Below are 14241 nucleotides of genomic sequence, written 5' to 3' on the forward strand. Positions count from 1 at the left end.
ATTTCCCTGTCCTCCCCTGGAGTTTCGCAATTGGCATAAAAACCCCCAGGGACTCAAGTGCCTGGTGGGTCCACGAGGGTGTTAGGCACCAAGTCCACTCCTGTCTGGGTCACAGTGAAAACATCTGGCTTTGCACAGAATAGACAACTTCTAGAGCAAGTGGCGCTTTCTGCGGTTCATGTCTAACAAGAGCCCAGTGGGAGAAACAATACTCATGACCTTGGGCCAGAAGGTCTACAACTCCCCCCGTCACCCCAGATCAGAGCCTGCCAAGTCCCTGGAGTTCAGGATCTGTGAAACCCTGACACTGTCTGCATAGCTCCTGAAGGTGAGTGTGCCATTTGTGGCTTTCACGGGCTCCTCAGAAAAGGCCAGGACCCCACCTTCAGGCCAAGCCGAGGAATGAGCACATGGCCCATCCATGTGGAGCATCTGTGATACCCAAAGATTTGGAGTGGAGGAGGGAAAACATTATTTTTATAGTTAAATACAAGTGGCTCAGTTACAGCCTGAGGTGACATCCTCGTGGATTTTGAAGATGACACATGAAACTTCAGTCATTTCAAGGTTATGGTCCCCCCTGCAGATCACCTGAGGATGCCCCGCTCCATCACCCTTGCACTTGGGAGAGCCCGAGGTCCTGCTCCAGATACTAGTCATTAGATCAAACCAGACCACAGGAGCCCTGAGGGTGCTGCTCAGCACATCATACAGGGAACCCTTTATGAGGGCTCCTGGGAGGACGATCCCTTGGGTATCATGACAGGAAAATCTGTATTTTCTTCCTAAGAGGATTATGAATCTAGTGAGTGATCCTCTTTCCCTTTTTGCTTTTGTTGCCAGGAAGCTCAAGGTAAAAAAAAAAAAAAACAGTCCATATCTCACAAGTGTACTAGATCTCCTAGCACTTTTTTTTTTTTTTAAACTCCAGGAACATCTTGAGAATGACTGTAGCACTATCACAACCACAGGTATTATATTAGGGGCATTTTCTAGTAGCCGGGCATGGGCCTGAGGGGTGCACACATATAGTCATGCTGCCCCAATACCCTCTGATGCAGATACTGCCATCCCTGCTTCACAGACAGGGCTGATAGGCTGCAGGAGGGGCAGGGATGGTCCCGTGGCACATGGGGGTGAGACCAGGGTGGGGAAGATGCAGATGGAAATTCTGACCTGGCTGAAAGTCAGTGACCTCTGCCCCAGCCACCTTATAAGCAACAGGGCTACCCCCCTGCTCCCTGTGTCCTGCTCCCCTGACCTGGGACGGAGGACTGCCCTTCCCCCACTCATTATGCACCTACACCCCCACTGCTGGGACCCGTGAGTGATGAATCTTGTGACTTTGCTTCCCTTGTGTGAGTGTCCTGAAACCGCGCTGTCAACCACCCTCCTCGGGGTTTTCATGTCCCCAGAGAGGGAGCCTGGATGCAGAGGGAGCTCCCGCCAGCCACAGCCCCCCAACACACACCACTTGGGGTTCAGACCTCCTGACTGCTCCCCACCCCACGCTCCACCCCAGGCCCTGTGGGCCCCCGTCTGAGCCTCCCATCTGATGCCACCATCACGAGTGGGCACCTCTCAGGGTGGCGGCAGGGGTGGAGGAGACGCGGGTATGGAATGAGAGGTGAGGGCCTTCGGGAACCCCTCCTTCCCGGGAGGCTCAGATGGTGCGTGTCCACAGCTCTGGGCTCTGGGAGCCGGGGGCTGGGGTCACAGGTGGCTCGTGGAGCTGCAAAGCCCCAGGCCCTGCCCCCAGCCTGTCGCTAGGACCCTCCTGGATCTGCATCAGTTGGGAACCCCTTCTCTGGGGGCGGGTTAGCCAGGCTGGCCTCAGGTCCAGGCGCCCTCCTCCCAACTCCCTACCGCGGATGCAGTCACCGGCCCCTCCCCACAGCTCACTGCCCCATCCTCCCGAGCCTCAGTCTCTCCATCTGTGAGATGGGACCCGGGGCCAGCGCAGGGTCCAGGTGCGGCTGCTCTGCCCTCCTCACCTCTCACAGTGGGCATGAGTCGCTGTCCCTACTGCTCTGACTGTGGCGGCCGGTGCAGTGAAACCCCAGGCTGGGGTGCTGGGGTGCAGGGGTCCTGGGGTGCAGCTGGGTGAATTGCCAGCCACGTCTGGGCTCAGGGAGGGGACTCCACGCGGGTCCACAAGTTGCCCAAGGGCCGGGGCCTGGGCAGATCCACAGCCGACGGGGCCGAGGCCAGGAGCTGGCACGGGGACAGCATCCTGCCGCCTATTCCCCTGGAGCCGTCCTCTGGGGCACTGGGCGTGGGCGCGTGGCCCAGCCCAGCCCCCGGCCTGACTTCCAGGGGCTCCCCACTCAGGTCTCGGCAGTTTCTGTTTTTGAGTCACAGAAGCCCAGGCTCTTTTTCTGTGGTTCCCGGCGTGGGTGGCAGATGGGGTGGGGACCGAGGTGAGAAGTCAGCCTGCGAGCTGGGGCTGCCATCGCTGCAAAAGCCACACGGCTCCGCCTGCGACTGGCATGGCCCATGGGGTTTCCCCAGACTCGGGGCAGGTGACAGGAGAGGGTTCTCCTAGGATTCTCCGCAGGGATGAGACAGGGGGTGATTGGTCCCAAGCTCCCAGCCCCTTACCAGGAGCCCAGGCTGTCAGCTCACGGTTGTCTGAGGGGAGAGGAGGGGGCGTCAAGAGCCTCCTTGCAGCCTCCTGAGCAAATGAAAGCGGAAGCCAACTTACTTCCTGGTGGCAAGGCCAGTTCATGTCCATGTGCTTGTCCTTCACTGACTGTGATAACCTTTCCCTCAGCCTGGTCTGGTGGGCCAACTCCTATTCATCCTGCAAAACCCTGCTCAGGGTGACCTCACCCACCACAGTCTTCTCCATGAGCCCCACCTTAGCATACACACCACTGCACTTGGAGGACAGTACTGTCTAGGCCACGTGCTGCAGGGACGCATTCCCCAGGAGGCTCAGAGAGTGAGATCCCTCCCTGCTGGGGGTGCAGCCCTAAAGAGCGTGGGGGGACAAAGAAAGAACTTATTTCTTGAGAACCTAATACGCACAAGAACCTGAGCTAAGCGCTGGATTTGAATGTGACCTTGGCCACATCTTTTACCCTGGGGCAGCCTCAGTGCCTGTGTGGCCTCATAACTGCTCCAGAAGGAAGCTAGAATATGGTGGAGGGAGAGGAGATGCCCTCATTTTCCCGGGGCGGGGGGTGGGGGCCCACACTGGGCATACGTCTAGCCCCTGCCCCCGGGGGGCCCAGCCCACACCGCCTTCTCTGCCCACCTTGCCTGCCCAGCTCAAAATCCACAGGGGCCGAGGACCCTCGCCCACTCCTGGTGAAGCAGGGGAAGGAGAAGGGTGGGCCCTGGATGGGGCCTGGTGGGCTTCTTCCTTCCCCTCCCCTCCCCCTGCCTACAGCACAGAGTCCCCTGTGTTAGCACATGCAGGAGGGAAACCCACCTGAGCTCAGAGACATCCCCCACCCCACACCCCCTCCTGGAGGCCCCTTTAGCCTCGGGGTCAACGGCCGGCCACCTTGACCCATTAGCACAGAGGTCAAGGTAAAGCAGAAGACACCTCACCTTCACTGCCCCCCCCCATGTGTTCCCCACCTGCCTCCATCCTCAGCTGGCCGGAGCCAGAGCATCCTGAGCCCGCCCTCTCTCGGACCCACCTGCTTTGTTTCTGCCACCCCTGGGGCCTCTCCCAACGCCCTCGGGTCCTCACTGGGGGTGTCCGCATTAATCTCCTTTCGGCTGCTTGAAGCTCTTTCCAGCTGGACTTGTGAAATCAACGTCTTTCCCTTTTCTGTGGGTTCTCCTGGGAGCCCTGTCCCCAGGTGCCTCCTGTGCTGGGCCAGGGCCTCCCTGGGCTTCCCTCGCGCCCGCTCCATCACGCCACCGGGCCGCATCCCCGCAGCCTCCCCATCAGACGGTGTCAGGGCCGTCAGGCGGAGGAGGGCTCTCTCCGACAGACTGAGTGTCCCGGCGGCAGGCACTGTGTCTCTGGCTCAGGTGCCTCGCAGGCACAAGACTCTCGACACACAGACCACGTCATCACATGCACTCACGAAAACTGGAAAAACACGAAAAAGCTGGAAGAGGAAACAAACCACCAGAGAAAGTTTTTGCTGCCATCAGGGTGCATCTCCTTCCTATCTCTTTTTTTCTTTTTAGGGCCGCACTTCCAGCATATGGAAGTTTCCAGGCTAGGGGGTGAATTAGAGCTGCCACTGCTGGCCTGGGCCACAGCCAGAGTAGCATCAAATCTGAGCTGCATCTGTGACCTGCACCACAGCTTATGGCAACGCTGGCTCCTTAACCCACGGAGTGGGGCCAGGGATTGAACCTGCATCCTCACAGGTACTATGTTGGGTTCTTAACCTGCTGAGCCACAACAGGAACGCCTCCACTCTTTTCTCCGTGCCGGGCTGTGAGTGCTGGTCCGACGCACGCGGGAGCACCCCAAGAACGCAAGCACCTGCTGTCCTGCTTCCCTCGCACGAATAAACGCTGGGTTTGCCTAACGAACGTCAGGCCTGAGGGAGGGCCTGTGTCACTAGGGGTCACAAAGCTCCCACAGGAGGAGGCCAGCACTGCCAACCCCTTGGGCTCTGCCCCACCACAGTCTCAGCCCCTCGAATCCTTATTTCCCATTCTCCTAGCTGAACGTCTGTGAAGGCCAGGAAAACGGGGTGCTGTCTGCAGAGCCAGTTCACAGAAACGCAGTGAGTTCATACCTTCCAGGTTTGCTCCTGCCCACATGTCCCTAAAACCCCAGCCAGCCCTGCCATCCGTCACCCCCTCTCCCGCTCCTTGGATGCTGTTGGTCCCACCCCGTGCCAGCCCGGAGGTCCAGAGGTAAATCCAGCGGAGTTCTGCCCTCGGAGCCCCGGGCTGGAGGGAGGGCCACTGGGGACAGAGCCAGTTTTGGGTCCCAGATAAAAGTCGGGCGTCCAGGGTAAGGGGGCAGGGGAGGGGTGCCTCCCGCCCTGCCTGGGGAGGCACAGGGCAGCCAGGAGGGCTTCTTGGAGGAGGAGGGCATCCTCCTGCAGGGACAACAAAAGCCCCCAGTGAAGAAGGGAGGGAAAAGAATTCGGGACAGAGGAAGGGCGGAGGAAGCAGGAGGAGGGCAAGGCAGAGGGCGAGACGAACCCGTGCCCAGGCAGGCCGGGACGGGGAGATGACCCGTGGCCACCCACACGGCTCAGGGCCCAGCTCCCTTCAGAACCGAGTTTGGAAAAAGCTTCCACCTTCAACCGTCGGATCTGCAAGGGCTGCTGGGGCACGGGCGCCAGATTATCTCCTGTGGAGAACCAACCGCAAGGCCTGCCTGCCGGGATCTCTCTAGAAGCCAGACGGTTTCAAAGGCCGATGGATGCCCGGCAGGCCGACGTGGAGATGCGACCGAGAACAAGGACGGAGGTGTGATCCACACTCGAGAAAGCAGCCTTTACCCCCCATGCCCAAATCAATCAGAGACCGAGGCTCAGAGAGGCGGAGTAACCCGCCAGCGGTCACAGAGCACGGGTGCCGGGAGCAGGTGGGCCCAGGCGTAGAAGCCAGCCCTCTGCGGCTCTGAGGGCACCCCCAACCACGGCCTGCGTGTCCCCCACGGGCCCCTGGGGCCTGGAACGCTGCTTTATGAATGAATGAACAAAGGAATCTGAGAGCCCTGTCCTTCCACCCACACCACGCAGGGTAGGAAGGAGCCATCTGCTACTGTTTTTTGTTGTTGCTGTTACTCTGAAAATCAAAAGCACAAACCTGAAGTCACAGCTCCGTGTCACGCTGGGGCGGGCAGAACCCCCAGGCCCTGACTCCGGGCGAGAGCGGACTCTGGCCTCGTGGTGGTGGCAGGGGTCAGACGGCCAAGGGCCAAATCTCTGCTCAGCCCGACGGTGCGAGACCTGACTCGCGGCGTCCCTGCCGTGAGCCTCGGGGGGGTCCCCATTACCTGACAGGCGGGCAAAGGACCTACCTTGCTGGGTGCCAGGAGTACTAAGAGGTGGGAGCCCACAGGGGTGGGTGGGCACCTGGGGGACCTCGTCCCACTGGCTGCCTCTGCCCGTGACCTTGGCCGCTGCGAGAGCTCTGAAACCCTCAGCACTAACCACACTGGATGCCCCGGCTCTGTGGGCAGCCGAATGGCTTACATATTACGAGGCCCCCACGTGGCCAAAGGGCAGAGGGGCTGAGGAGGGTGTGGGCAGGTGGCTCCTGGGCTTCCCAGTGACTCAGCGGGACTCGGCGAGGCTGCAGGCCCAGGGCGAGAACTGCCCCCTGCTGTACCCTGTGCAGGAAAGGCTGGCTGCCGGCACTTCTGATAAATATTTTATCACTGCTCCCAGAGCAGGCCCCGGGAAGGTGCCTGAGAGGTCTCCCACCCCTCGGAGCACCCTTTCCTGCCTGGACAGAAGGAAGTGGCTGGATGGGGTGCCGGTGGGGTCAGGGGCCCAGACAGCTGGCTCATTCCTGCCCTGTTGTCACTTCAGGACAGTTCAGCTCAGTAAATGGCCTCAAGCCTCATCCATGCTCTGCCCCGCACTGTGCTGGGCGCTGGGCCCTGTCCTGCCCCGGACAGCTCCCCCGCTCCTCTGCACCTCCCCCCAGAACACGGGCACTCTGCCCCTTGGCCCAGTCACGTGCCCCATCCTGCTGGCCCAGTGCCACTGCCGCCGCCTCCAGGAAGTCTTCCTGGCTCTCTTCTTCCTACTGTGTGACTTTGGGCAGGCCCATTGTGCTCTCTCAGCCTGTTTCTAAAATGCGGTTGAGGAGTTCCCGTCGTGGCTCAGTGGCTAGCGAATCCAACTAGGAACCTTGAGGTTGCAGGTTCAATCCCTGGCCTTGCCCAGTGGGTGAAGGATCCGGCGTTGCCGTGAGCTGTGGTGTGGGTCACAGACACAGCTCGGATCCTGCGTTGCTGTGGCTGCGGTGTAGGCCAGCGGCTACAGCTCCAATCAGACCACTAGCCTGGGAATCTCCATATGCAGTGGGAGCAGCCGTAGAAAAGGCAACACAACAACAACAACAACAACAAAACAATAAATCAAATAAAATGTGGTTGATGATCACCGTGCCTGAGACTGGGTCAGTGAAAAGCCTCCCAGCGCCTTGCCCACGTGGAGACTCATTCTATTTGGAGGGACCTGAATGTTGAGAATCAAATCAATGAATATTCCAGAGCGTGTTCAGGGGTCAGACACAGGCAAATACAGAGCCTGGCTCCTGACTGCAGGGCTCCGCAATTCAACTGGGGTGACAGGACCTAAATACCGACAACAACAACAATAGTGAATAGTAACGACAACAGGACAACCGTACCAGTAGGGTCAGGTAGCGCCTTTCACGCCCCCGCCGCCGCCCCCGCCACGTCACTGACGTCACATTCCCTTGTTTTCTCCTCCCAGCAGCCCTGTCCTGTGAGGGTCGTCCCCCCATTTCCGAGCAGAGCAGGAACCTGAGACGCAGAGAGGGGCAGGGCCCGGCCTGAGGTCACACAGCCTGGCGGGGCTGACCAGCCGTCCTGTTGGACCTCGAGGGGTCAGCATCGGCTCTTCACACCCCTGTCCGCGTGGAGGCTCCACAGACAGGGGACAGGCCAAGACACACGACCAGAGGCTACTGTGCGGTCAGGACAGAATCATCCTCGCGCTCTAGGAGCTACCGGAGCGTCCTAGCAACGGGGGAGACGCTCGCAGCATCGGAGCAAAGGAAAACGAACAGGATGCGGGAGGACGCGTGGGGGGTGCTGTCGGGTGAAAGCAGTTCTAGGCCGAGGTTATCAATTGAAAAGAGACTGGAATGATGATGCTGACGGGGCGAAGGCTGCAGGTAAAAGTGAGCCTTCTTTTCCAGGTGACAGGTAAGAGTGGGGTTGTATTTCCAGTATGACATGGCCGTGGCGGTTTCACTTTTCATTTATGTATTTATTTATCTATGTATGTACGTATGTGTGTGTTCATTCATTCATTCATTCGTTTCCTTTTTAGGGCCGCACCCGTGGCCTATGGAAGTTCCCGGGCTAGGGATCAAACCGGGACTACAGCTGCCGGCCTGCACCGCAGCCACAGCAACATGGGATCCAAGCCGCTTCTGTGATCTACACCACAGCTCCCGGCAACACTGGATCCTGAACCCACGGAGCGAGGCCAGGGATTGAACCCGCATCCTCATGGTTACTAGCTGGGTTCTTAACCTGCTGAGCCACAGTAGGAACTCCCTATGTTGATTTCATAATTTTGTTTTGCTTTTGAAGGGCTGCACCCACGGTACATGGAGGTTCCCAGGCTAGGGGTCGAATCAGAGCTCTAGTTGCTGGCCTACATCACAGCCACAGCAACTAGGGATCCGAGCCACGTCTGCGACCTACACCACAGCTCACGGCAACGCCGGATCCTTAACCCACTGACCAAGGCCAAGGATCAACCCTGCGTCCTCATGGATGCTAGTCAGAATCATTTCTGCTGAGCTGCGATGGGGACTCCTGGTTTTATAATTTAACATTTTCCTTAGAAATAGGATTGGTCCCCTGCAAGGATTTATTGGGCACCCACTGTCTAACCCCCTGTGTGCTCAGCCTCAGATTTGGTCTGGGGGGGACGAAAGGGACAGCACTGTGAGTAAGGAAGTATGCAGAGCCCCCCTCCCCATCTCTCCACGGTCGGCCTGCCAGCACCTCAGACCCAGCACAGCCAAAGCCAAGCCTAAGATCCTCTCCTAAGTGGAGTCTACTGCACCACGGACCATCGCCACCAACTACCCAAGTCCTAGACTAACAATCACAGGGGCTCGTGAGGTAGTGAGCTCCCTGTCACTGGGAATAATCAAGCAAGAGGTCTCATGTCTATCCACCAAGAAGTGGCCTCACTGGCTGGCTCTAGGCCATCTGAATCAGACCTGCTGTCTTACCAGCTGTGTGACCTTGGACACGATTCTGACTTCTCTGTGCTGTGCCCTCCTCGTCTATACAATGGGATCATGCAACGACCTCAGGAGGCCTCAGAAGGTAAAATGAGGGCACACAGGTAAGACGTTTTCTAGGTACCTGTCAAGGGCTGTATGTGTGTTGGCTATTATCATCTCACAGCTCTACCCACCCACCCACGGGAGTTAACCAGGGCAGGAATAAAAATTCCCATTTCAGAGCTTTGAAAGCCAAGCTGCAGAGTAACCCCACCCCCGTCAGACTCAAAGGGGTGTAAATGGCTCCAGGCAGATTGGTTTTGCTGGAGAAGCTGCTTTGGCAACACAAAGAAGGCTTTTAACCAGCCCAGCTGATGGCACAGAAAGCGAACCCTTAAGGACCTTCCATGGGGCGTTCCCTTCGTGGCTCAGCGGTAATGAATCCGACTAGTATCCAAAAGGATGCAGGTTTGATCCCTGGCCTCACTCACAGGTTGAGGATCCTGTGTTGCCGTGAGCTGTGGTGTAGGTCAAAGATGCGGCTTGGATCTTGTGTTGCTGTGGCTGTGGTGTAGGCCGGCAGCTACAGCTCCGATTTGACCCCTAGCTTGGGAACCTCCATATGCCATGGGTGTAGCCCTAAAACACCAAGAAAAAAAAAAAAGAACTTTCCATGAAACAAACACGACTTCCACTGAGGTCAGAGGAGCCCATGGCGCAGCTCCTGACGGTGTGGCATCTTGGCGACATTCCTTTACCACGTAGTGTGGCGGAAAGCGGGCAAGCACGCCTCGTGCCAGAGACCCTGGGGTTTGAGCCCCAGCCCTGCTCCTTGCTGCCTGCATCCCTGGGCAGCCGTTGGCCTCTCCGAGCCTCAGTTTGCCCATCTGGTAAGTGGGCATGGCCACGATCACTTCCTGGGCTGGTTGGGAGGAGTTTGTGAGATGGTGCCTCGGGAAGACTTCACACAGGGCCTGGCACCCAGCAGATGCTCAGGGAACAGCCGACCCCTTCCTCCTTCCAGAAGTAAACCCACGGTTTGGAGTCAGAACAGAGGAGAGCAACACCCCTCAGTGAACCGAATTACACTGATTTTCTTAAGAACCTGTTCAGAAGGACTCTCTTGCCCCTGGGTCCCCTCTGCTCTCCCCAGAGGGCGCGGCTGGGCACCAGCATCCCCTGAGGCTTCTCTGTGCCAGGCACCAAGGGGCCCTGTCACATCTCCTCACCCACAGCCATCTCCTGACCCTGGCAGTGGGTTTCAACACTAATACTAACAGGAACTCCAGGGCTAATGCCAGGCCAGCCTGACTGCAAGCCACTGTCACTGCCAGACCACGTCACCGCACACCACTCCATCCCACCAACACAGGGCACTGACCTGGGGACCCTTCATGTAGCCACAGAGCCCTCACCAGGACCCTAGGCGGCAGGTGTGCGGTCATCGCCGCTTCCCAGATGAAGAAACCGGGGCACACAGAGACCTTCGGGCACTTGCCAACATCACACAGCTGGTGAGAGGTGGGGATGAGATTTGAACCCACCAAGCAGCCTGGTTCCTGAAGCCAGGTCTTCATCACCTAAGCTGTGTTTTCTACACTACGCAAGTGAGAGCACTGAAGCTCAGAGAGGTTAGGCAGCTTTCCCGCGGCCACACAGCTAAAAAATGGTGCTGCCGGCAGAGAAGAAAATCCTGGATATGGAGAAGAGACTTGTGGTTGCAGGGGTGGGGAGTGGGATGGACTGGGAATTTGGGAGTAATAGATGCAAACTATTGCCTTTGGAATGGATAAGCAATGAGCGCCTGCTGTGCAGCACTGGGAACTATATCTAGTCAGTTAGGATGGAGCAGGACAATGTGAGAAAAAGGAATATGTACTTGTATGTGTGACTGGGTCCCCTTGCTGTACAGTAGAAAATTGACAGAACACTGTAAACCAGCTCTGACGGAAAAAAATAAAAATCATTCCAAAAAAATGGTGTTGCTGGGATTTCCGGCAGGTGGACCTGACTCTGGGGTCTCCAGGCTTTCCAGCCCCTCCCTGGCCCCTGCTGGCTCTTCCTCCAGGCCACCCAGAGCCCAGAGTCTGAGGCCAGAGCCAAGACCCACAGGCAGTGGCATCCAGGCTGCTCCCCAGAGACACTCAGATTCTTGAGTCACCAGAACTCAGCTCAGCAGACTTCTCCCACCCCACTAGGTGCTCCCCCACGGCGATTCGATCTTGAGACATAAAAGGGGGATGTGGTTAAAAGCAAAAAAGAAGGTGACACAGGAAGTCACCTCCTTGTCTCACTAACCCACGTCTTCATCACAGCCCGCAGCCCTAATCACACCTCCTGCCTCCAGTCCTGGGCCTTCTCAGGGTCTGCCCCCTCGAGGGCCGAGGGCCGCCCGGGCTTCAGGGTGAGTCCTGAGGCAGGACTTCCTGTCCCTGCCCTTGACCCGGAGGACACTGACGGAATATCTGACCGGGTCACGCCCATCCCACACGGTGCGTCTGTGGCCTCCCCCTTCCTGTGTGGGTCTCTGCCTCCCTGGCGGCCCCCGCCATCCACCAGGCCCGGAGAAGGTCCGTGGAAATGAGCAAGGGCATGGATAAATGAATGCATGACTGTCCCTGTCCCTCTCGGGGCACCTTGAGAGCTCTGCTGTCCCCAAAGATGTCCTGGAAGATGGTTTTGTTTCTGTCCACAAACTGGGGCACCTGGTGAGGCTCAGGGCTTTCTCCTTCCTTCTCCCATCCCGGTCCCTCCTGGGTTTCTGCTCTCCTGACTCTGCGGGGAGTCGCCCGGGAGACAAGGGTGTTGTCTCTGCCTTGAGCAAGGGAGCTGGCACCGGCGCCCAGCCAGATCCTACAAAACGCCACCCAGGCAATTCTGCACGGCCATCCTCGGGCCTTTTAAGCCACCCATTAGAAACAAAAAATCCATTAGCTGACAAATGTTTCTGCACGACCACTTTCCCTGCTGATGAGAAATCAGGTCCATGTGACTGTCCCCATCGCCAGACAGTGAAAACAGCCGAGACACACAGAGTGCCAGCCTCTCTCACGATGGGTACCACCCCCATTCACAGTGGGCTGGCGACGTGTCAGGCGTTGAGCCTCTTTGGATCCTGACCACCCATAGGGAGTTGGTAATGTTATGATTCCCAGCTTTCAGATTAGGCAACGAGGCCCAGAGAAGCAAAGTGACTTGCCCAGGGCCACACAGCCAGCCAGCAGTGGTCCTGGGATGCTGGCCCATGTCTGCCTGAATCTGTAGCTCCCACCCACCTGCTACCTCCACTGAAACAAAGGGCTGGGCATCCCAGACCGTTTGGCAGGAAAGACCCTTGGGAAACCCTAACCTCCTCGTTCTGATGTGGACTTGGGCGCTGAGAGGGGACGTGGCCTGTCCAGGGACACAGTAAGGCCATGTCCCTAGAATGGATGGGCTCCTCTTGGGTCCGCCCCATTGCCTGCCAGCCAGAGGGAGCTACACGGCCTTGTCCCATCAGGCAATGCTACCACCCAGGGGTGCTCACACCTGAGCATGCATCAGAAGGGGCGGGGGGCGTTGTAAAATGCAGACCCCTGGGGCCCCATCAGGGGTGAGGACAGGAGCCCAGGAATCGGCATCTTATCAAACCGTCATGAAAGAGGACAGTCTGATGGTTCCAGGCTCCACTCGCTCCAAGAAAGGTCCCTGGGTTGGGCCTGGGACAGCAGGTCCGAGAGGCCCCAGGGAGCTGGCTCTCCCTGTCCAGATGCAGTCCAGGGATTGGCCTTTGGGATCCTGGGGGACCTCGGGCACTGCCAGGCTCTCGCCAAGAACCCTGCTAATCACCTGGACGCGATGGCCATCTCACACGGTCGTTACGGCAGCTGCACCCGGCTCTCACTGCTGCCCCATATCACGGATGGGGAGGTGGCGGTCACCCCCAGGAAGTGGCCAGGCCGAGCAGGGGTGAGACCACACCCTGTGACCCTCCAGCCACGGACCCTTCCCCCACCCAGCAAGTTCTCCCCTATGGCCGCTCCCTGGGAAACAAATCTTAGAAAGTGTCAGGCGTTGCTCATGTGAATGGGGTCTATTGCATGGTCTGATTTTGCCAGAGGCTCAGCCTCCTGACCAAGCAGATCTGCCCAGCGTGCCACCTCTCATGGGATGGGGGGGGAGGGTGTCCCCAGGTTCAGGGCACAGACTCTACATGCTCCACTGCCCTCAGATGCCCTGCTGCCCCAAACCCACCCCCACGCTCTGCAGGGCCAGCTCCCTGCAGGAAGGTGGCTGGAGGCCCAGGCCAGAGGCCAGAGGGGTGGGGCCGCATGTTGAGCCAGGACAGGGCTCAGAAAGGAGATATCCCCCTCCTCGAGCATCTTTGTTTGCTCTATTAAGGGGGGCAGGGAGAGGGAGGGGAGGGCTGCGATGGGGAGGGGGCACGGTGGGGGAAGGACGATCAGGAAACGAGGCAGCTGGACAAGCCGCTGGACGGACATGCAGAGACAGAGGGAAACTCAGAGACAGAGAAGAGAAGGGGGGCGGGGCGGGGGGGGGCGAGGAGAGAGACCTCGAGGGAGGACGAGCTGGGGAGCCCCCAGGAGACCGAGGTGGGAGAGGGCCCCCAACCACGGGGACCGCCCGACCCCCCCACCGCACCCCACCCCATGTCCCCGCACTCGGCGCGACACGCGGGCGCGCGCGCACACACACGCCACTCCGCCGGCACCGCCCGGGCCCCCGCCTTCCGAGGGGCGTGCGTGCCCCCCGCCCCCGGCCCACCGGGACCCCCTTCCCTGGCTGGGCCTCCGGGACGCGTCGCCGCCGCTCACCTTGGTCCCCGTGCCACCGCCGCCGCAGCCGCCACCGCGCAGAGCCGGAGCCCGGGGCCGGGGGAGGGGGCCGCCGAGGCCCCGCCCCGCCTCGCCCCGCCCCGCCCCGCCCCCCGGGCCCGCGCAGGGCGCCCGACGCGGCCGCGGCCCCGGCCCCCGGGACTCCGGGGCGGCCGGGGACGCCGGGGGCGGGGGGGAGGGGCGGCCACCTGCGCCGCGGGCACGCCCACCCACCCGGGCCTCTGGGGGCCGGGGCCCGCCCCGGCTGGGAGCGGGGGATCGGGGGCGCCCTCCCGGCTCCCCCCACCCGGGTGCACTGCGCAGGCTGTGGGCGGTGCCCGCCGGGGAAGGGGGCGTCCCCGGCCACCCTGGCGGCCCAGATCGGTTCTCCGGCCGGTAACCCAGCCCTCCCAGGCCCTCTGTCGCCCACCGAGCGCCCCCTCCTCAAGCCCCAGCCTGTGGAGGACGCGGGGAGCCGGGGTGGGGGCGGGGGAAATCGGACCTTCCGATTCAGTCCCTGCCTCGGGGTCTTGTGGCGGGAAGAGGG

The 14241-nt window shown here is 59.8% G+C and overlaps 1 protein-coding gene across 2 annotated transcripts in view; it reads right to left on the reverse strand.

Moving 5' to 3' along the window:
* PRR5 (proline rich 5) overlaps nt 1–13743 on the reverse strand; it is a 57271-nt gene extending 43528 nt beyond the window's left edge. The window contains exon 1 of one of the 2 annotated variants that reach the window (XM_047786020.1): nt 13695–13743. The gene's annotated coding sequence lies outside the window, so the exon portion shown is untranslated. Of the gene's footprint in view, nt 1–1994; nt 2318–13694 lie in introns of those variants that run through there. The other variant, XM_047786021.1, reaches the window with a different exon arrangement.
* Between the last annotated feature and the right edge of the window lie 498 nt (nt 13744–14241).

Source organism: Phacochoerus africanus, chromosome 7 (assembly GCF_016906955.1).
Source record: "Phacochoerus africanus isolate WHEZ1 chromosome 7, ROS_Pafr_v1, whole genome shotgun sequence".
Lineage (NCBI taxonomy): Eukaryota > Metazoa > Chordata > Mammalia > Artiodactyla > Suidae > Phacochoerus > Phacochoerus africanus.